A 23,290-nucleotide genomic window follows, 5' to 3' on the forward strand; every position below is an offset into this window, starting at 1 on the left:
AATACCAATTGATTTTAGACTTACAGTAGCTAGCTCTATCCAATGGAAATCAGAAAAAGAGAAGAAAATAAACAAGGGACATGTACAGTGTGTGGGAAATGAGAAGTATAATATCAGAAGTAAGTTAAGTGTGAATTAAACAGTGTGGCATTAGATTCAACTCACCAGTATAAAAACTATAACCCTAAAAACGGGTAGAAGAGTTATCATAATATGTTATTTACAAAATACCCAATGAATAAAAAAATACACAGAAACATTGCAAATAAAAGAATAGACAAACTTACACAAATCAAAGATAAATCAAAATAAAGTTATAGTAGTAATTTCATAGCTGACAAAGTTGATTTCAAGACAAAAATAAGTGAATATATACCAGAGAAAAAGAACAACACAGGAAGATATGATCACCAAGAAAATATACATGCATAACACTAAAACTTTGCATTATGTTAGCAATAATTGATAAAACTACAAAAAGACATAAAAATTATAGCTTGAGATATGTAACTACCATCTCACTAACAGAGCTGAAATAGAAAGAAAAAGAATTAAGATATGAAGATTTAAATGCTACTATCAGTATAATTTAAAAATGTGTAAAAAATGGATATATTTTTATGAGTATATCAGAATTAAATAAGAAGCTTGAATATTCCAGTAACTATTATAAAATACTATAAGCCCTTCATCACATGTAAATAATTTTACAGTTGATTTCTACCAAATAATAAAATTTCCTTGATGCCCATCAAACATTCATTCACACTTTAAGATTCTCCACAGGAATTTTCTAATCTTCATCCCCCATCCACAGGAATTAATATGCTTCTAGGGAAGCTGACCATTCCCATTGCCTCAGAAGGAGATCTAATTAACCAGAATGTAATTCCTTGCCAGTAACTAGTTCAGAAATGAGCTTTAAGTCAATTTGTAAAAATAAAAACATGATGATTAATTTGCTAGTGACTACTTGGAAATGCTTCCTCTCTCAACAGAAAGCTTTATCACAAAAACTGTTATTTCTTGATATTAAATACAGCTATGAATCTGGAATGACAGCAGCCATTTCAATAAGAGAATGATTTTGACAGAGAGAGAGAGCCAAATACTGTGATATCATTACATGTGGAATCTAAAAAATACAACAAACTAGTGAATGTAGCAAAAAAGAAACAGACTTTCAGATATAGAGAACAAACTAGTGATTACCAGTGGGGAAAGGGAAGAGATGAGGGGCAATATAGGAGTAGGAGATTAAGAGGTACAAACTATTAGGTATAAAATAAGCTATAATGCTATGTTGTACAATATAGTCAATATTTTATAATAACTATATATGGGGTAAACCTTTAAAAATTGTGAATCACTATATTGTACACCTGTAACTTATATTATACATCAACTATAGTTCAATTAAAAAAATGAATTAAAAAAAAAAGGAGAATAGCTTTAAAGCAACCATACAGAAGAAACTGAAACAAGATAATTCCAGGGATATAATCAGGTCAAAATCAAGGCTTACCCTTTCTCACGACTTATACTAGTTGGAGACAATATGTTTCCATATTATTTACATAGTTTCACTTAGAAAGTCTTAACTACTGTCCCTTATTCATTCTTCTCAAATTCTAGATCATTTGTTTCATGTTGACTTTACTAGCAAGGCCCTTAAACTACATCCATGTCTTTTACTGCACCCTGGAGGTATATAGCAATTTAATCAGGTAAAGGGACAGGTGCTCAAAGTGACTATTGTTAATACATTAAAATGCTCCCTTTCTTTGTCTCACGTGGTCCATTAAAAACATCCCTAATGGAGCCAGGAATAAAGCACAAGCTGACAATAACATCTTTCAAAGTCAGTTCAAAATTCCATTTTCTTCAACAACATTTTAATTCAAAGTGACTTCTCTTTCCTCTCACTTACAACACTTTTCACTAATAGTATATTGTTATATTGTCCTTTGACATTTCTTATGTCTCCTTGACTTCCTAAAAGCCCATCTGTTACATTTGCTTTTATCCCCAAATTGCAAATTCACAATGAATAATGGTACTTTGTATTAATATTTTCACTGCTAAAATATTTGAGTTCCTAGGAAATTTGAAGTTCAGCAGGGTAGAGTCGGTTATATGAAATGAATTAGTGAAACCCCCTTCCTGCCAAAGCAATTGTCAAGTGAACACAAACGGGCAATTATTTGACATAATAAACATTTTTCAAATGACAACTATACAACATATTTTTATGCATTAACTTATACTTACTTAGTTTTATGTATTATAGTGATTGATTAATTTAACTTTTCTTCAAGTATTGTATTACCTTTTGTATTGTAAGTCAGAAATATGTCCATTTAGAATTCATCATATAAACTAAATTAAGGCAAATACAAGTTACAGTGCCAATATAGTGATAAAATAAAGTGATATAGCATCATTTCCTGTAGTTTTTACAGGAAAGATTTTCTCACATAATGTAATAATTGATGTCTGTCTGCAGAGTATGAAACTCTCTGTGGTACTGAAATAATTCCATTTCCTTTCAAGCATTTGCTGTAAATGTACATGGCAACTGCTTTCATGCAGGTGAACAATAGAATAACATTTTAATCCTCACTCTAAAAGAAGGATTGGTCTCCGAGGAAAGTGACTTCAATTACTTTCTAAAAAATAAAAGGTGAAGAAAATTGCACTACTTATAGAATGGTCATTCCCTACATAGTGGCATTTCATTCAAATACATCATTCTAAAAAAAATAAAATAAAATGAATTGACAGGCTCATATGCTCCAGGTATCCTCAAGTTCTCTCAATTCCTAACGGTAGACTGTGACTACTGATTTTTTTTTTACAGAAGAATGTCCCATGTCCTTCAGCACATAGTCATTATAGATGACAATAGGATATGAGGAATGACAACAAGATGCTTTATTTTCAATGTACTTTTCTACTTTGAATGAAAATCTTTCAGAATCATTGCTAGTACAATACAGTACCGAGGGAAAGTAAAATAATAAATTAAAAAATAACCAACATGTTTCTAAATCCAAAATATATTCTCTCTCTGATTCTCTCAAAAATCTGAGAAATAGAATAGAAAAACTTTGATAAATAGGAATACCACATTTCAGAGAAAAATGACATAACAGCGTTACATTTCTGAACTGTGTTTTATTCTTTTTTCTACTGTATTACATAATTATCATTTCTCTCTTTCCCATTTACCTGAGGTTAGGCTAATATTAAAGCGGAATATTTATGGATGACCTCATCTCTAAATGGTTTTTACTTTTATATAATGGCTTTTGCTTTTATACAAAATTGGCATTACACCCTGTAAGATAATAGAAAATACACATAATGCTCTCTGCTCCTGGTTCCTAGCACAGATCTTCTAAAACTCTTGTAATTTCCTAAGGGAAACACTAGGAGCATCTTTTCTTCTAATATTTGATCTTTGATCTCCAGTCACTGAAGCAGAGCTCCTGTATCTTTTGGAATTTCCTGAGTGATAGCTGCATCTTCTTTTTTTTTTTAAATCAGGTGACTCTGGGTGGGCTCCTGGATGAGGGCTGGTCACCAGAAAGGCCAACTCATGCTTAAAGGCTTGGAATTTTCAGCCCCACCCCCAAATCTCTAGAGAGGGAAGAGGACCTGGAAAGAGTTAATGATCAATCATGCCTATGTAATAAATCCTCCGTAAGAAGCCCAAAAGTATGAAATTTGGAAAGCTTTCAGATTGGTGAACACATCTACCTAACAGGAGGGTGATGCATCCCAAATCTATGGGGACAGAAACTCCTGTACTCAGTACCTTCTTAAGTTTCCCTCTGTGTATCTCTTCATCTGGCAGTTTATCTGTATCTTTTATCATATACATTGTTATAAAGTAAACTGGTAAACATAAATATTTATCTGAATTCTGTGAGCTGTTCTAGCAAAGAATCAAATCCAGTGGGGAGAAAATCATGGGAACCTCAGGTTAGTAGCCAAATTGGACAGAAGTAGTAATTTGAGGACCTACTGTGGTTGGCATCTGAAGTGGGTGCCAGTCTCGTAGGACTGAACCCTTAACCTGTGGGATCTGATATTATGTCCAGGTAGATAGTATCAGAATTGAGTTAAATTACAGGCACTCAGCAGATGTCACAGATAATTGTTGGTGTGAGAAAACTCTCACATATCTGGTGTCAGAATTGTTGTGAGTGTCGTAGTAATGTGGAGAGTAAAGGAGAGACACGCAAGAGAAGTAGCTTTTTCACACAGATGTGGTTAAGGAACACTAAATAGTTCTATACAATGAACAAATAATGACTGAAAATTCAAAATCTGTATTAAAGTAAAGTACGTGTCTCTCTAAACCTCAGTGTTTCAAAGCTACCTTTTATTGTACTACTCAAAGTATGTTCTCCAATCTCTAGGGCTTCGTATTAATTTCTTTTATTTTATGTCAGATTAGATGATGTTTACAAAATTTGGAAATAAACTCCTCCTTAGTTTTAGCGGATTTCTTAATTACTTACACATTTTTATCTCTCAACCAAGACTGTAACCTCTTTGATATCATAGTCAGTTCCAATTTACTACTTGTATTTTGTAGAGCGCATACCTCAAATCAGTACATAATTGTTACAAGAGGAATGTACAAATATTTAAAAACAGATGATAGGTAGATAGGTATAAAGATAGAGTGAAAAGAAGCTGATTGTTAATACCAGTTTTTAATCCAGAAATTTCATGAGAAGAAGGCATATAGGATTCTCCTTGGAGTGAGGTAATCTGTGTGAATAATGAGCTAGTCAAAAATCTCTAGTGTGGCACCTGTAACAGAACTCCCTTTCAGTTCTGTCCATGACTATCAGTAGGTGAGAATGGAGGCAAGGAGCTGACCTTATTCATTATTTGATCTCTAGTGTTTATAATAATATATTATGGGCACATGAAGTTTCCTTTTCTGGTTATTTAGTAGAAAAACTTAATAACACATTTTCTTAATCTCACAAATTTAAAGAAAAGTCCTCACTTAGCTTTTTAAATTATTTCATATTATTGATATAAAGATACAGACAGATAAGATAGCATATGTGTAATACTTTAAGAAATGTGGAAAATAAAAAATTAGAGATTTACTAGATGTTATTAATAACACTGTCAATATGTTTTTCAGTTATCTGAATTCAAGCTGTTGATAGTTAATAAAAAAAAATGCCATCAGCAAAAATATTAGTTTTAGATTGGCATTAATATTTATAAGGGCATTTTATATCCTTAATTGAATATGAATCCTAAAACATCCTAACGTCATCATCATCATCAATTTAGAAATAATAGAATTAATATTCGAAGAGTGTGTTTCACATGGTCAGGAATAGAGACCACATACTGAATGCATTTCATTATATAATTTCTCTTTCTTCATACAGTGATAGCTGGAACTGTAGTAAATGATAGATTGTGTTGACTTGATTTACTTCTTCTGTTTTAGATTATGCATATTTGTATTTTTTGAAACCAAAAATTGAAGATTTAGTCATTTATATACTGTTCATTATGTGAGCTCCCACCCCTATAAAATACTATCTCATGTGTGACGTGATAATATCATTTAGAATAATAACAATCATTTTTGAGAAATAATAGCATTAATGCCAGGGAAAATGGGTCAAACAGAAAACTTAAAGCCAATACATATGAGACAGTCAACCTATAAGATTTTTAAAAATATAGGTTAAATAAATAAATTCCCAGGAAAGTCAAACTGTCAGTCATTAATTTATAGTTCTCTATATTCTATAAACATGAACAATCTTAATAATTAACCAAATCAATTTAATATTTTACAACAAAAAAAAGGAAACCTGCTAAAATATTTGTTAAATGTTAGAATTAATATGAACCAAAATATTTATTTTTATAGGAAATGCACTCATTAAAATTACAGGTTACTTTCCAGCTCTCAGAGGCCCTAGTCTGGGTCCTATATATTGACAATGGTATGGAAGTAATAGAATACTATGCAAGTTATCAAAGCAGAATCCATAGGGAATAATAGATTTTGAAGAGAAAATTATTTAAAAGGTTGGTTTTCAAGAATGATAACACTTAGAGCCCTTGAGTATACATATATTGTGTTTGATGTATTTATTAAGATGTGAAGTATTAATTTTAAAAGCTAATAATCGTAAGAGGAATTGTACTGACTAATAAGTTATGCCTTTCACTAATAAAGAGATCACTTTAACTTTGATGAAAAAAAAATCTTATTACTATCTTTTATCATTCTTTAATTCATATCAGGTCCTCACTTTTACACTGCCCATTAACTTTATTCTTGACTTGACCACTGTAGACACCAGTTTAAAAACTGTAGAAAGCACCTATTTCAAGGAATTAACTCAAATGACTCATTAAATTTAGCAGAAAACCAATGCGTAGTACTTTAGCGTGGCAGTAACCCCCTTGGAGGCATCCCAGAGATTTCAAGTTGAATAAAGATAGAAGAGAACTACACATACCTTTCAGCAGTAGATTGCTGCTGGAAAACCATGCCAGTGTATTCTGAATATACTCAGGAATATTAGTTCTGATGCTTGAAAAATCAACCTTATTTCAAAAGCACTACAATTAATTAACAAATAAAGTAATAGCATCATTTATATGGAAAAAGCAAACCTCTGTGGCTCCTAAGCAACTATCTACCTTACATACCTGAAATTATTCTTTATAAAACTGCCTTTTACAGTGCTTTTCCTCATTTGAATTATTTGACAAGATAATCCATATTCATGCTGAAAACTGTGGGGAAAGTGCAGACAAAAATGAATAAGTAATTAATGTAGAGAAACCGACTATAGCCAAATAATTTATGAATTAATAAATGTTGCTTGATAAAGATAATTTCTAATCCATTTCTAGTGTCTGTTAGATACGTGCTACCCAGAAAAAATTATAGATTTTGTCTTTTTTTTATTGAAGTAATATAAATTTCTGATGTACAGCATAATGTCCCAATCATGTATATACATACATATGTTCATTTTCTTACTCTTTTTCATTAAAAGTTATTACAAGATATTGAACACAGTTCCCTGTTCTACACAGCAGAAACTTATTTTCAAATCTATTTTTATATATAGTGGATAACATCTGCAAATCTCAATTGCCCAAATTTATTTCTTCCCACTCCCTTTCCCTGGTAACCATAAGATTGTTTACTATGTTTGCGAGTTTGTTTCTGTTTTGTAGGTGAGTTCATAGTGTCCTTTTTTTCTTCCTTTTTTATTTTTAGATTCCATTTATGAGTGATATCATACGGTATTTTTCTTTGTCCTTCTGGCTTACTTCACTTAGAATGACTATCTCTAGGTCCATCCATGTTGCTGTAAATGGCATTATTTTATTCTTTTTTATGGCCGAATAGTATTCCATTGTATAAATATACCACAACTTCTTTATCCAGTCATCTCTCAATGGACATTCAGTTTGCTTCCGTATCTTGGCTATTGTATATAGTGCTGCTATGAATATTGGTGTGCATGTATCTTTTTGAATTAGAGTTCCCTCTGGGTATATACCCAGAAGTGGGATTGCTGGATCATATGGTCAGTCTGTTTTTAGTTTTTAGAGGAACCGCCATACTGTTTTCCATAATGGCTGCACCAAACTACATTCCTACCAGCAGTGTAGGAGGGTTCCCTTTCTCTACACCCTCTCCAGCATTTATCATTCATGGACTTTTTAATGATGGCCATGTGAGGTGTGTGAGGTGATACCTCACTGTAGCTTTGATTTTCATTTCTCTGATAATTAGTGATATTGAGCATTTTTTCATGTGCCTATTGGCCATTTGTTTGTCTTCACTGGAAAATTGCTTGTTTAGGTCTTCTGCCCATATTTGGATTGGGTTTTTTGTTTTTATGTTATTAAGTTCTGTGAGCTGTTTATATATTCTGGAAATTAGGTCTTTGTCGGCCACATCATTTGCAAATATTTTCTCTCATTCTGTAGGTTGTCATTTTGTTTTGCTTATGGTTTCCTTTGCTGTGCAAAACTTACTTAGTTTAATTAGATCCTATTTGTTTATTTTTGCTTTTATTTCTATTGCCTGGGTAGACTGCCCTAAGAGAACATTGCTAAGATTTATGTCAGAGAATATTTTGCCTATGTTTTCTTCTAGGAGATTTATTGTGTCTTGTCTTATATTTAAATCTTTAAGCCATTTTGAGTTTATTCTTGTGTATGGAGTGAGGGAGTGTTCTAACTGCATTGATTTACATGCTGCTGTCCACTTTTCCCAACACCACTTGCTGAAGAGACTGTCTTTTCTCCATTGTTCTCCATTCATTCTTCAATATTGCTTTGGCAATTCCGGATCTTTTGTGATTCCATATAAATTTTAAGATTCTTTGTTCTAGTTCTGTGAAACATGTCCTGGGTAACTTGATAGGGATTGCATTAAATCTGTAGATTGCCTTGGGCAGTATGACCATTTTAAGAATATTGATTCTTTCAATCTAAGAGCATGGGATATCTCTCCATTTCTTTAAGTAATCTTTAATTTCCTTAATCAATGTTTTGTAGTTATACATGTAAAAGTCTTTCACCTCCTTGGTCAGATTTATTCCTAAGTATTTTATTGTTTTGAATGTGATTTTAAAAGGGATTGTTTCTTTACTTTCTTTTCCTGCTAACTCATTGTTAGTGTAAAGAAATGCAACTGATTTCTGTATGTTAATCTTGTATCCTGCTACCTTGCTTAATTCTTTTATCAGTGCTAGTAGTTTTTTTTTTTTTTTTTTTTTTTTTTGGGTGTGTGGAGCTTTTAGGGTTTTCTATATATAGTGTCACATCATCTGTATATAGTGACAACTTTACCTCTTCTCTTCCAATTTGGATCCCTTTTATTTATTTTTGTTACTTGATTGCTGTGGCTTCAAGACTATGTTGAATAGAATTGCTGAGAGTGGGCATCCTTGCCTTTTTCCAGATTTTAGTGGGAAGGCTTTCAGTTTTTCACTATTGAGTGTTATGCTGGCTGTAGGTTTGTAATAAATAACTTTTTATTATGTTGAGATATGTTCCCTCTATACCCACTTTGGTAAGATTTTTTATCATAAATGGGTGTTGAATTTTAGCAAATGCTTTTTCTGCATCTATTGAGATGATCATGTGGTTTTTATCCTTTCTTTTATCACATTACAGCTTTTGTCTTTATAATTTGTAAAATACTTTCTCAGTATTAAGACATGATTGCAGGTTTTCCAGTTTTGGCTCCAATATGCATAATACTTGGAAATTGTCATTCCATCATCTCAAGAAAATAGCTGAACAAGCCTACCAATTTCTCTTATTGAAGACTGAATTAAAATGCCCTCACATTCTGGGCAACGGAAGAGGAAAATAAGCAAAATATTCTCAGAGCTTTCTCTACAAAGTCCAACACTCCAAGGGAAGTCATGTTACTAGAGACTTTTATCAGAGAAAGAGCAATTATGTAACTCCAGCCACCCCCCCCCCACACACACAAAGCCTTCCTATCTTATGTAATGGGAGGAAAAAAGGTCTAAAGGATACTTGTGAATGTCACATCCCAGTGACACATGTCCTCCAGAAGACAGAAATAATCATACGATTACAGAAAAATTTCCCTCCCACACACTCTATCCATTTCTTCAGGGCTTGAGTGTATTAAATAGAGAAATACAACTGAAAGATGTGTAAAACACGAACACTATTTAAAAAGGAATTCTTCGGAAAAGCCAAAGACAACAGCAGAAGAGAGGGCAGGAACACTACAGAAAACTGAAGTCTCTAACTCCTAGAGCTGTAGCAAACATTAAGCAGAATAACTGCCCCCCAAAATCTGTAATTTGGTATATGTATTCAAACTGTAGAAAACAAAGATAAAGAGAAAATCTCAAAAGAACTCAGATTAAAAAAAGAGACCTTACCTAGGAGGAACAAGAATAAGAATTACATCATATTCTTTATCACAAAGCATGAGAACAAAAAGAGAGTTAAGCAATGTATGGAAAGTGTTGAAAGAAAAAAAAAAGCACATACTAACCTAAAATTACTACCCAGTGAAATTATACTTGAGGAATGAAGGAGAAATAAAAATGTTCTAAGGCAAACAAAACCTAGGAAGATTGTTGCCCATAGCTCTGGCTTGCAAGAAATGTTAAAAATTTTTCAGAGTGAGTGAAAACTGAATAAATAAAAAACTTAAATCTACATGAAGAAAGACTGTCAGAGATGAAGGTAAAAAAAAATTTTATTTTTCTCCTTCTTAACTGATCTAATAGATAACTATCTGTCTAAAATAATAATACTAACAATGTTTGAGTGTTTATAACATGCAGAAAAGTGAATTGAATGACAACAGTGTTATAGTGGGAAGGAGGAAGGAATTAGAAATTCTCTTTTGAAAAGTACTCACTCTGTCACTGAAGTTGTATACTGTTATTTGAGAGTAAACGTATATATGAGTGGTAATGGACTAGAGAACATTGACTAATATGAAATGTTCATTTAAAAACCCCAGAATCATGAAAAATGGGGAAGAATAAAAAACAGAAAAACAAAGGACAAGTATAACAAATAGAAGACACTTACAAATATGGTAAATATTTGTTCAACTATATTAATAATCACTTTAAATGTAAATGGTGTAAATATAGCAAGTAAAAGGCAGAAACTGTTACAGTGGAAGGTACACCTGTTGGGAGTAAGAGGGTTCAAGGATGTATTGTATAGCACGGGGAATATAGCCAATACTTTGTAGTAACTGTAAATGGAAAGTAACCTTTTAAAATTGTATAAAAATTATTTTAAAAAAGCCCCCAACTATATGCTTTCTAAAAGAAACCCTCTTTAAATATAAAAACACAGTAAAGAGATGAAGAAAGATATAATATGCTAATATGCTAATCCTAATGAAAAGAAAGCCTGAGTGGCTATATTAATTTCAGAGAAAGCAGACTTCAGAACAAGGAAAATCATCTAGGATTAAGTGTAGCACTGCATAATGAATCAATTCTCCTGGAAGACGTAACAAATTACAATGTGTGTGCACCTAAAAGCAGAGCATAAAAATGTGTGAGACAAACAATGATAGAACTACATGGAGAAATAAATATCCTACTATAGTTAGAGACTTCAATACCCATTTTTCAGCAATTGATAGATCAATCAGATATAAATCATTGAGGGAACAATTCTAATTGATATTTATAGACTACTTCATCCCACAACACTAGAACAAGCATTCTTCTCAAGCCCACATGGAACATTCACTGAGATAGATCACATTCTGGGCCAATAAAATACACCTAAAATTTTTAATAAATAGAAATTATATAAATTGTTTTCTCAGACTGCAATGGAATAGAACATAAAATAGAATTCAATTACAGAATATTATTTTCAATAACAGAAAATCCCCAAATGTTTAGAAAGTGAAAGGCATGCTTCCAAATAACGCTAGGGTCAAAGAAGAAATCTCAAAAGAATTTAAGAAATATTTTGAAGAAAAGGAAAATACAATTTATCAAAATTTTTGGTATGCAGTGAAGGCAGTGCTTAGAGGGAACTTTATACCACTGAATGCATGTATTTAAAAAAAAAAGACATCTAAAATCAACTATCTAAGCTTCCATGTTAGCAAGAAAGAAGGGCAATATAAGCCTAAAGCAAGCCAGTAAAAGAAATAATGAAATTTAGAGCAGAAATAAATGAAATTGAAAACAGGAAATCAATGAAGTACAAAGCTAGTTCTTTTCATAAGAACAGTAACATTTTCTTAAAAAAATCTGAGCCAGGCTAACCAAGAGAAAAAACAAGAAAAGACAAAAAATTCTAACCTCAAAATGAGATTAGAGCTGTAGCAAACATTAAGCAGAACAACTGCCCCCCAAAATCTGTAATTTGGCATATCTATTCAAACTGTAGAATACAAAGATAAAGAGAAAATCTCAAAAGAATTCAAATTAAAAAAAGAGACCTTATCTAGGAGGAACAAGGATAAGAATTACATCATATTCTTTATCACAAAGCATGCGAACAAAAAGAGAGTTAAGCAATGATCTCACAAACATTCAGAGATAACACTAAGAAATACTATGGACAACTCTATGCTCACAAATTTATTATAGTAATTTGAGAGATAAAATTGTAACACTTTTAGGAGAAAATATTTGTGTCTGAGTGAAGCAAAGATTTCTTAGGACAGCAAGAATATGGTATATTAAAAAAGTAATGTTAGACATAGCAAAAAACTTCAAGTGCTCCTCAAAATGCACCATTAAAAAAGTTAAAAAGAAATACACTGAGAGAAAATATTTGCCAATCATACATCCAAAAAAGGACTTTTCTTTAATGTATATTAAGAACTCTCTACAGTCCATTAAAAATTACAAAATGATAATTGACATTTAGCCAAATAAGATGTATACAGGTCCTTATAAGATGTATGATCTGTGCTTATTATAAGAAAAGATGTTCAACATCAGTTACTAGGTCTATAATAAGAAAGACTGACAATATATCATTCTGGGAAAGACGTAGGTAAGCTCAAATGTTCATATGTTGATGATGGGAGTATAAAGTGGTACATCTGCTTTAGAATAGAGTTTGGCAGTTCCTTAAAAAGTTGTACATACTATCAAATGACCCAAATTTTCTACTCTTAAGATATCTAACCCAAAATTATATAAAATCATATTCATTCAGTCACTTGTACATGAATATTCATAGCAGCATTATTTATAGCTAAAAACAGGAAATAATCCATGGTCAATCAACTAGTGAATAGATAAATAAAATGTTTATTCATATAATCTATTCAATAATAAAAATGAATGAATTACTGATATATGCAGCATTATGAATAAACCTCAAAAACATGCTAAGTGAAAGAAGTCAGGTCAAAGACTACATTCTTAAAAATTTCCACTAATATAAATGGCTTGAAAATAAAACTTACTGGCCTGTTTTTACAAGTGATATTTTCTTAAGGTTTTCCTGTGAATACTATGTAAACTTTCAGATCAAGTTCTCTATTTATTCTTGAGTGATTTTTCAGAGAATTGATTATGTCATCCTCTGGAGTTACTAACAATTTTTCAGTAGCTTTTGTTTCCAAAATAAGAAAATCCTCTATTTCTCTCACTAAAATGTGTTGAATATCTAACAACTTACAGAGTCAAAACCTCCGAAAACTATTCTTAAGTTACAGTCAGTAAATGATGAATTAAATGTGATTCTTTAATATCTAACCAAACTCTATTTATAAATGTTTAATTGTACCATTCATTTGACAACATGCTAGTAAAATCACCAATGTCATTTTCAAATATTCTTCAAATATCCCAATATGTAATTTTTAAAGTAAAGTAACAGAACATGGCAATATCAAGACCAGAGGATTCAAAGCCATCTGATTTATTTAGTAAGTAAAGGACAACTGATTGAACAGGGTAGTATTTCTGAAGGTAAATCGTTTTACACAATATTGAACTTAAATCAGAGCAATACAGTGTAGATGAGAAAAAGTGAGTCAGATAAATTCCTGTGTCCCTAGAGAGAATATAAGATCAGAGACTGGCTCCTTTTGAGAGAGGAATATTGGAATGAGAAGGTCATAGTGATCAAGCCCCATCAGGTGACTGACTATTAAATTCAATAGCCTCTGCAGTTTTCTTATCGACTTCTCAAATCTCCATTAAGGAGATGTCCCAAGGGAGAGAAATAAATAAACCATAGGGAAAGTGGCTTGAAATAAAGGCAGTTCCAGAATAAATATCCAGTTACCAATGAATTTGAAAACAAAAACAGCTACAAAGTGTAAGCAGGTTTAGTGTTGTTTAAATCATTACAAATGCAAATTAAAATGGGCCAGATCTACTGTTAGGAAACCAAATAATCACTTGATATTGGAAATCTTATAATTAAGTAACATATAAAGTATAAGACATTTGGAACAGTTAAATTCTATCTGAAGATTCAGTCTCTTGTTTAGGGTATAAAATCATGCATTGTGTTCTTAAAAATAGGCACCACTCTAATGAAGCGTATGAATAAATGTAGAGTCAGGAACATTCCTGATCATTTTTGTTTTTTCATATGATCCTCTCCTATGGAAAAAGGGATCAAAATAATCAGAATTTCAGATTCAGATAATCAGAATCTCTCTCTCTCTGTCTCTCTTTCTAATACTTTTATTAGGCATATAAATTCAATGCCAATGAAAGGATGTCTGTGAGTGAGAAAGATATTTCAGTCACAATTTAATTTGACTCCAATTTAATTATTTTCAGTAGTACAAAAATAACCTGGTGGTGGGAAAATAATCTAGACACAGATTTCCACTTTTTCTTTTTGCATCACTTCTGTGCCTCAATTTTATTTGGAAATACTTAAGCACATTATCATGATACAGATGATACACTGTTCACACTTTCAGTGTCATGGAACATTTGTAAGATCAGCAGCATTCTAATGTTCTACAAAACAAACTAACTCTACGTTGCTCCATTCTAACTCATCTCTATTGTAAACATTATAGAGAACTAAAAGAGCCCTCAAATGGGACAAAAAAAAATGTTTTGGGTTTTGATCATTTTGTAATTTAGTTATTATTATATTATCTAAAATTTCAAGTTTGGTGTTTTTAATCACGTATCATCATAATTAAAGTGTATAAATTAGATATTGATGCATTACTTATCTGTGACTTATTTCTAAAGAGAGCTATTACTTAATAAACGCAATAGACTTCTTTAAGCTACTTTAAGAAACTATACTAAAATCTGACCAACTGTCTGTCAGTAGTTGTGCAGCTGTCTCCAGTTTCTGTAGCTTGACTGTATTTTGAAAGATGTATACTGTATAGCTTTTGGTTCCCTCTAACTTTTCCACTGATCATTCTACACAACTGTTTGTGTGATGGTTTTTCATCAGTAATTACACTCCATGTAATACAGTAGTCTAATTACAAATATTTTGTTATAATGTTTTGAGATCCTGATTTTCTATTTGAAGAAAGAGTTGTAGATAACTCTTTCCTATGATGTTCCTATAATGAAATAAACTTTTAATAATCATTTTAATAAATAAAATTAATACAAATGTGAATAAAGCATAAGCACTAAAATTGTAAATGACTCTTACATCCATCATTTTCAGCAAAAGTTGCCAGATTAAATAATACATCATAATTTCATCTCTATAGAAAAAAAATCTGCACTGTAGATGTTACAGTAGTATTTATCTTGTAGTCTTGTGAAGTTTGGTGAGGACACACGTGGCACCCTGCGGGCTGGAAGCCTTAGGAGCCTCTTGTCTACATAATAGTCATAGTGGTGGAGTTGTACAGAACACACCAGAGTGAGGGTCCAGATACACAGCACGTTGGCTCTTCTCAGCCCCAGTTTTTGACTTAAAGGAGTTTTCAAAGCTGTCTTCTCCACATGAAGCTACTCTACCTGTCTGGGGCAAAGGTCAGCATTATCCCTCAGACCTTCTAATTTCTCCATCTGCTGCAGCCACACTTTGCCACTGGCTTTCCTTCCAGCTGTTTGGTACCATTCTGATTCTTTTTCTTAAGGTCAGTTACAAAGGTTTAGGGGTTTGTTTGAAGTGTCAAAATTCAAAGAATTGCAACACTTAAGATGCATGCTCTTATCTGCAAGCATATTTGATGAAATTTAAAAATTCAAGTAACCAAGAATAAGTTTTCTAAATGACTTGCAAGACTTCCACACCAAAGCAACACATCATTACTGAGAGAAATTAAAGAATGCCAAAGCGAATGGACAGTTATACAGTGGTCATGGTTTGGAAGACTCAATAATAGAAAGACGTCACTTCTCCCCAACTTCACGCTGCACTTAGTAAAAATCTTAGCAGATTTTTCTATTTATAGTTAAAGTGTTATTTTAACATTTGTGTAGAAATGCAGAAGTCTGAGAACAGTCTAGGTAAACAATTCTTAAACACTTCTAGATATTAGAAAACAATAATAACAAAAAGTATTAATTGACACAAGAATAGACAATTGGAATAGAATAGATATTACAGAAAAAGTTAGAACCACATATTTAGTTTTGATATGTGACAGTGTTAACAGAAGTTCAGGGCAAAAATATAAATGTTTTACTAAACAATAAAAATAATTTAAAATAGTCTTTCTTTTTCTCTTCTATAGGAACATAAAGTATGATCATTTAAAATAGAATTGTCTAGCATATTTGGAAAGCAAGAAATTGCATTATATCATGACTGTATGAGAACATGCTTTGATTAAATGGTCAATTTATATCATTTTGTAGAGTTAAATTGTTCTAGTATTTTTGAAAATAATTTTTCAGTGGTTTATAGTGAACACAGTTATTTTCTTCAATTCAGAATAAACAAGATTGTGGTTATACTCTAAATTCTTACTCTACTGAATATAGAGAAAGTAACTTTAATTTGTTGAGGTAAGCAAAGGATGATAAAAATAAATACAAAAGGCAGATATATCTACTTATTTGAATCTCTAATACAGCTGAAGATCACAATAGCCTGTCATTCCCTGAATAGGTACTTTTTCAATGTCTGTGTCTGTAGGAAATCTGGGGATTTTTCCACCCCAAACATACTGAGTGCTCCTTCATGCTACTTCTGAACTCTCAGTTACCAATGATTGTATGTTGAATTAAAGAAAATACATTACTGAGTATTTTCTTATGCCTTCAGATGGTAACAAGATTAAGCTGATGTTTGTGTCAAGTTTTGTTTTGGAATTCTGTGTACTGGAAGATGAATGATTACTGTCTGGAACATTTTTCCCTTCCCCCCTCCCCCCAGGAAATGGCTATATAATGTAATTTTCAACCTAGATTCCCTACATTTTAAACCTATTTGAGCTTACTAGAGTCCATAAATAATTATTTAGCATCCCTATATGCCTAAATATAATTTAAATGTTTAAGTGTCCTGGGGAATTTATTTCATCTGTAGAGTATATCCAAATGACAGTCCCAGCATTTGATAACATTTTCTCTCCTTGGAATGATTTTGTATCATCTTCCTACATCACCTCAAGTTTAACTCTTCTTTTTAATTTCTATACTTAGCTGAACTGATCCTCTTTTTCCTCCAGATAAAGTGGGAAAAAAAGTCCATATATTTTCCTACTAAAAGATAGTAGTTGGCTTTGCTGTGCCTCAGTAAAGATATACTAGAACTGTCCAGCCCTGGCAATGTTTGTAAATCAGCAGCTGTAGAAACACACAACTGCAAAAAGTTTCAGAAGGAAAGCGAGAACATTTTATCTGAACCTGTGTACTCCAATATGACTAGTTCTCTTATTACATGTGACATAACAAGATAACAAATAGAAATGGCCTAATATAGTAACCGTATATATCATAATTAGCACTAGGACAGAATTATATATATATGTGTGTGTGTATATATATATGTGTGTGTGTGTGTGTGTATATATATATATAAATAACGTGGATAGACCTGTAAAGTTTTTTAATGTGGTAAAAATATACATAATATAAAAATTTACCATATAACTACTTTTTAAATCTTTTTAAAACAACTTTATTGTGGTATTATTTCTGTACAGTAAATTACACATATTTCAGATGTACAATTTGATGAATTTTGATAGACGTTTATACACCAATAAATCCACCACCATCTAACTACTTTTAAGTGTACAGTTCATAAGTGATTATCTCTTTAATGTATTTTTTACTAGTGTGTAAGCACATGTAACTGGCATAGCAAAGTCAGCAATTGGAGTAGATGATATACAGTGAGACTTCCAAAAAAACCAAAAATAGCCATCTAACGCTCAGAGAGAGCAAAAATGTTATTTGGATAACTTCAAAGAGTGTCTTTCTTACTCTGTATAACATACTATATAGCATAAAATGTCTGTGTTATAATAATAGCATGTAATAGTAAGTAACATAAAATCTGATATAAATCAAACCATAGGAAGAAAATCTTCTGTGACACATGAGTAGAGGTATAATTTATCAGTATTTGTTTTGATGAAGAATTCTAAGAAACCAATAAATTTGATACACTTAACAAGGCAGTATCTTTAATGGAAAACATAAGAACCTGAACAATATTATGTCAAAAATATGTATAAAAATAAAGTTTTATTTTTTAGAGTATAGTTGATTTGCAATGTTGTGATAATTTCTAGTGTACAACAAAGTGATTCAGTTTTGTAAATATAAATTATGTTCTCTTTCAGATTCTTTTCCATGATAGGTTATTACAAGGTATTGAATATAGTTCACTGTGCTATACAGTAAGACCTTGTTCTTTATCTATTTTATAAAAAGTAGTGTGTATCTATAAATCCCAAACTCCTTATCCCAAACTCGCCCCCTCCCTTTCACTTTTGGTAACCAGTTTGTTTTCTATGTCTGAGTCTGTTTCTGTTTTGTAAATAAGCTTATTGTATCATTTTTTTAGATTCCACATATAAGTGATATTATATGATATTTATCTTTCTCTGACTTACTTCGTTTTGTATGATAATCTCTAGGTTCATCCATGTTGCTGCAAATGGCATTATTTCATTCTTTTTTATGATTGAGTAATATTCCATTGCATATATATACCACATCTTCTTTATGCATTCTTCTGTCAGTGGACAGATGGTTGCTTCTATGTCTTGAATATTGTAGATAGGTCTGCTGTGAACATTGGGATGTATGTATCTTTTCCAGTTAGAGTTTTCTCTGGATATATGCCCAGGAGTGGGATTTATGGCTTGTATGGTAACTCTATTTTCAGTTTTTTAGGAAAACTCCGTATTGTTCTCCATAGTGGCTTCACCAATTTACATCTCCACCAACATTGTAGGAGCGTTCCCTTTTCTCCACGTCCTCTCCAGCATGTATTATTTGTAGACTTGTTGATGATGGCCAGTCTGACATATGAGGTGATATCTCATTATAGTTTTGATTTGCATTTCTCTACTAAATATTGATATTAAGCATTTTTTCATGTGCCTGTTAGCCATCTGTATATCATGTTTGGAGAAATGTCTATTTAGGTCTAATGCATATTTTTGTTTTTTTTGTTTGTTTGTTTTGATATTGAGTTGTATGAGCTGTTTGTATATTTTGGAAGTTAAATCCTTGTTTTATGTATCGTTTGCAAATACTTTCTTCTAGTTCATAGGTTGTCTTTTTGTTTTGTTTATGGTCTCCTTTGCTGTGCAAAACCTTGCAAGTTTGATTAGATCTCATTTCTTTATTTTTGCTTTAATTTTCTTTACATTGGGAACACAAACTAATATTGATAGGATTTATGTCCAAGAATGTTTTGCCTATGTTCTCTTCTAGGAATTTTATGGTGTCATGTCTTATATTGAAGTCTTTAAGCCATTCTGAGTTTATTTTTGTTTATGATGTGAGAGTGTGTTCTAACTTTATTGACTTACATAAATGAGGCTGTCCAGCTTTTCCAGCACCGCTTGCTGAAGAGACTGTCTTTGCTCCATTGTATATTCTTGCAGTGGAAGATATCCTTTGTCAAAGATTAATTGACCATAAGTGTATGGATTTATTTCTGGGTTCTCTAGTCTTTTCCATTGATCCATATGTCTGCTTTTTTGTGGTAATACCACACTGTTTTGATTACTGAGCTTTGTAATATTGTCTGAAGCCTGGGATGGTTATGCCTCCAGCTTTGTTTTTTCCTCAGGATTGCTTTGGCAGTTCTGGATATTTTGTGGTTCCATATAAATTTTAGGATTATTTGTTCTAGTTCTTTGAAAAATGGCATAGGTAATATGATCACATTAAGTCGGTAGATGTATTTGAGTAGTATGGCCATTTTAACAATATTAATCCTTCCAATCCAAGAGCATGGGATATCTTTCCATTTATTTGAATCATCTTCAGTTTCCTTTATTGATGTTTTATAGTTCTCAGCATATGTATCTTTCACCTCCTTACTCAGATTTATTCCTAATTACTTTTTTTTTTGATGTGATTTTAAAAGGGATTTTTTTTTTTTTGCTTTCTCTTTCTCGTATTTCATTGTTAGAGCAAATAAATACAACAGATTTCTGTATGTTAATCGTTTTCCTAATACCTTACTGAATTTGTTTATCAGTTCTAGTAGTTCTGTGTGGCATCTTTAGGGTTTTCTATATATAATATCATGCCATCTACATATAATGACAATTTTATCTTTTTCCTTCCAATTCAGATACTTTTTATTTCCTTTCTTGTCTGACTCCTGGGACTAGGATGTCCGATACTATGTTGAATAGAAGTGGTGAGAGTGGGCATCCTTGTCTTACTCCAGTTTTTATAGCAGAAAGGCTTTCAGCTTTTCACCATTGAGCATTATGTTGGCTCTGAGATTGTCATGAATGGTTTTTATTATGTTGATATGTTCCCTCTGTACCCATTTTGGTAAAAATTTTTATTGTAAATGGATGCTGAATTTTATCAAGTGCTTTTTCTGCATCTATTGAAATGATCATGTGCTTTTTGTCCTTTCTTTTGTTGATGTAGTATATCACATTGATTGATTTGCATATGTTGAACCATTCTTGTGTCCCTCAGGTGACTCTAACTTGATCATAGTGTATGATCTTTTTTATGTGTTGTTGGGTTCTGTTTGCTAATATTTTGTTGACAATTTTTGCATCTATGTTCATCGATGATATTGGTCTATAATTTTCTTTTTTTGGTAGTGTCTTTGTCTGTCTTTGGTATCAGGATGATGGTGGCTTCATGGAATGAGTTTGGGAATATTCCCTACTCTTCAATCTTTTGGAAGAGGTTGAGAAGGATTGATATGACTTCTTTTTTGTATGTTTGGTAGAATTCCCCAATGAAGTCATCTGGTCCTGGGCTTTTGTTTGCAGGGAGGTTTTTTAATTGCTAATACTATTTCACTTTTAGTTATTGGTCTGTTCAAATTATATTTCTTCTTGATTCAGTTTTGGTGTACTGTATATTTCTAGAAACTTGTCCATTTCTTCTAGGTTGTCCAATTTGTTGCCATATAGTTGTTCATAGTATTCTCATGTTTTTTTGTATTTCTGTGATGTTGTTTGAAATTTCTCCATTTTTCTCTCTTACTTTGTTTATTTGTGTCCTTTCTCTTTACTTCTTGATGAGCCTGGCCAGAGATTTGTTGATTTTGTTTTCTCTTTCAAAAATCCAGCTCTTAGTTTGATTGATTTTTTAAATTTTTTATCTCTATTTTATTTCCTTCCTGATTTTTATTATTTCTTTCCTTCTGCTGACTTCAGGTTTTGTTTGTTCTTTTTCCAGTTCTTTTGGATGGTGGATTAGCTTGTTTATTTGAGATTGTTCTTATTTTTTTGAGGAAGACCTGAATCACTATGAACTTCCTTCAGGTTTTGTGTGATTGTGTTTTCATTGTCAGTTGTCTCAAGATACTTTTAATTTTCCTTTTTGACTTCATTGTTGAGCCATTAGTTTTCTAGTAGCATGTTGTTTAGTCTCCATACAATCTTTTTTTCCCCTCATTTCTCTTTCTGTGGTTGATTTCTAGTTTCATGCTGTTTAGTCAGAAAAGATACTTGAAATAATTTCTGTCCTATTTGTTGAGACTTGTTTTATGGCTGAGTATGTGGTTTATCCTTGAGAATGTTCCATGTGCACTTGAAAAGAATGTATGTTCTGTGTTGGTTTCTTATGTAATGTTCTGAAAATATCAATTAAGTCTAACAATTGTACTGTGTTATTTAGGATCTCTGTTGATTTACTGATTTTCTGTCTGGAAGATCTGTCCATTGATATTAGTAGGGTGTTAAAGTCTCCTATTATTATTGTATTCCCATCAGTTTCTCCCTTTATCTCTGTTAGTGTTTCTTTTATGTATTTAGTTGCTCCTATATTGGATGCATATGTTAATGAATATAATATCTTCTTCATGTATTGATCATTTTAAAGTATCCTTCTTTATCTTTCTTTATGGTCTTTGTTTTAAAGTCTTGTCTGATATGAGTATTGCTACTCCCACTTTGTCATTTTCATTTGCTTGAAATGTCTTTTACCATTCCCTCACTTTCACTCTCTGAAGTGGGTCTCATGTAGGCTGTGTATTGTAGGTTCTTGTTTGATTATCCAATCTGCCCTTTTATGTCTTTTGGTCAGAGCATTTAGCCCATTGACATTTATGGTAGTTATTGATAGTGTGTATTTATTGCCATTTTAAACCTTGTTTTCCAGTTTATTTTGTATTTCTTCTTTGTTCCTTTTTTTCTTTTTCCTTTTGTGACTTGATGGCTTCCTTTTTACTATTCTTAAGTTTTATTCTTTTTTTGTTTTTGTGACTCTATTGAATGTTTTTAATTTGTGGTTATCCTGGTTTTCAAGTATGTTAACTCATTACTATATATAAATGCTTTAGAATGGTAGTCATATAAGCTCAAACACATTCTAAAAAAAAAAAAAAATCTACATTTTATTACTCCCCTCCCCCACATTTTATGATTTTGATGTCCTATTTTACGTGTCAATATTTATCCTTTTGCTGTTCATTGTACTTATAATTGATTTCACAGAAATTTTGATTTTTTTTTAATCTGTGTACTGTCTTATTTAAGTGATCTGCAGTCCTTTTATATATTTGCTTTTCCTATTGTGATTTTCTCTTTCCTATATATTTTTGCTACTTTTCTATTTAGAAAAAGATCTTTCAATATTTCTTTCAGGATAGGTTTAGCATTGCTATATTCTTTTAGTTTTTGTTTGTCTAAGAAATTCTATTCTAAATGATAATCTTGCTGATTAGAGTATCCTAGGCTTTTTCTTTCAGGACTTTAAATGTATCTTGCCCTTTTGGCCTGCAACATTTCTGTAGAGAAATCATCTGATAGCATTATGGTGGTTCCCTTGTAACTCTGCTTTTCTTTGCTGCCTTTAGAATCCTCTCTCAATTTTTGCCACTTTAATTATAATGTGTCTTGGTATAGGTCTGTTCGGGTTCATCTTGTTTGGGCCTCTCTAGGCTTCCTATACCTGAATATCTGTTTCCTTCTTTAGATTAGTTTTCAGCCATACTTTTTTTCAAAGACATTTCCTTTGCTCTTTCTTCTCCTTCTGGGATCCCTAATACATGTAGATTGGCATGTTTTATAGTTTCCCATAGGTCCCCTAATTTGCTTTCTTTTTTTTTTTTTCTTAATTTGTCTTTCTGTCTGTTGTTCCGACTGAGTGATTTCCATTATTTTATCTTCCAAATCACGTATTTGTTCTTCTGCATTACTTAG

This window comes from Camelus dromedarius, chromosome 5 (genome assembly GCF_036321535.1).
Source record: "Camelus dromedarius isolate mCamDro1 chromosome 5, mCamDro1.pat, whole genome shotgun sequence".
Taxonomy (NCBI): Eukaryota; Metazoa; Chordata; class Mammalia; order Artiodactyla; family Camelidae; genus Camelus; species Camelus dromedarius.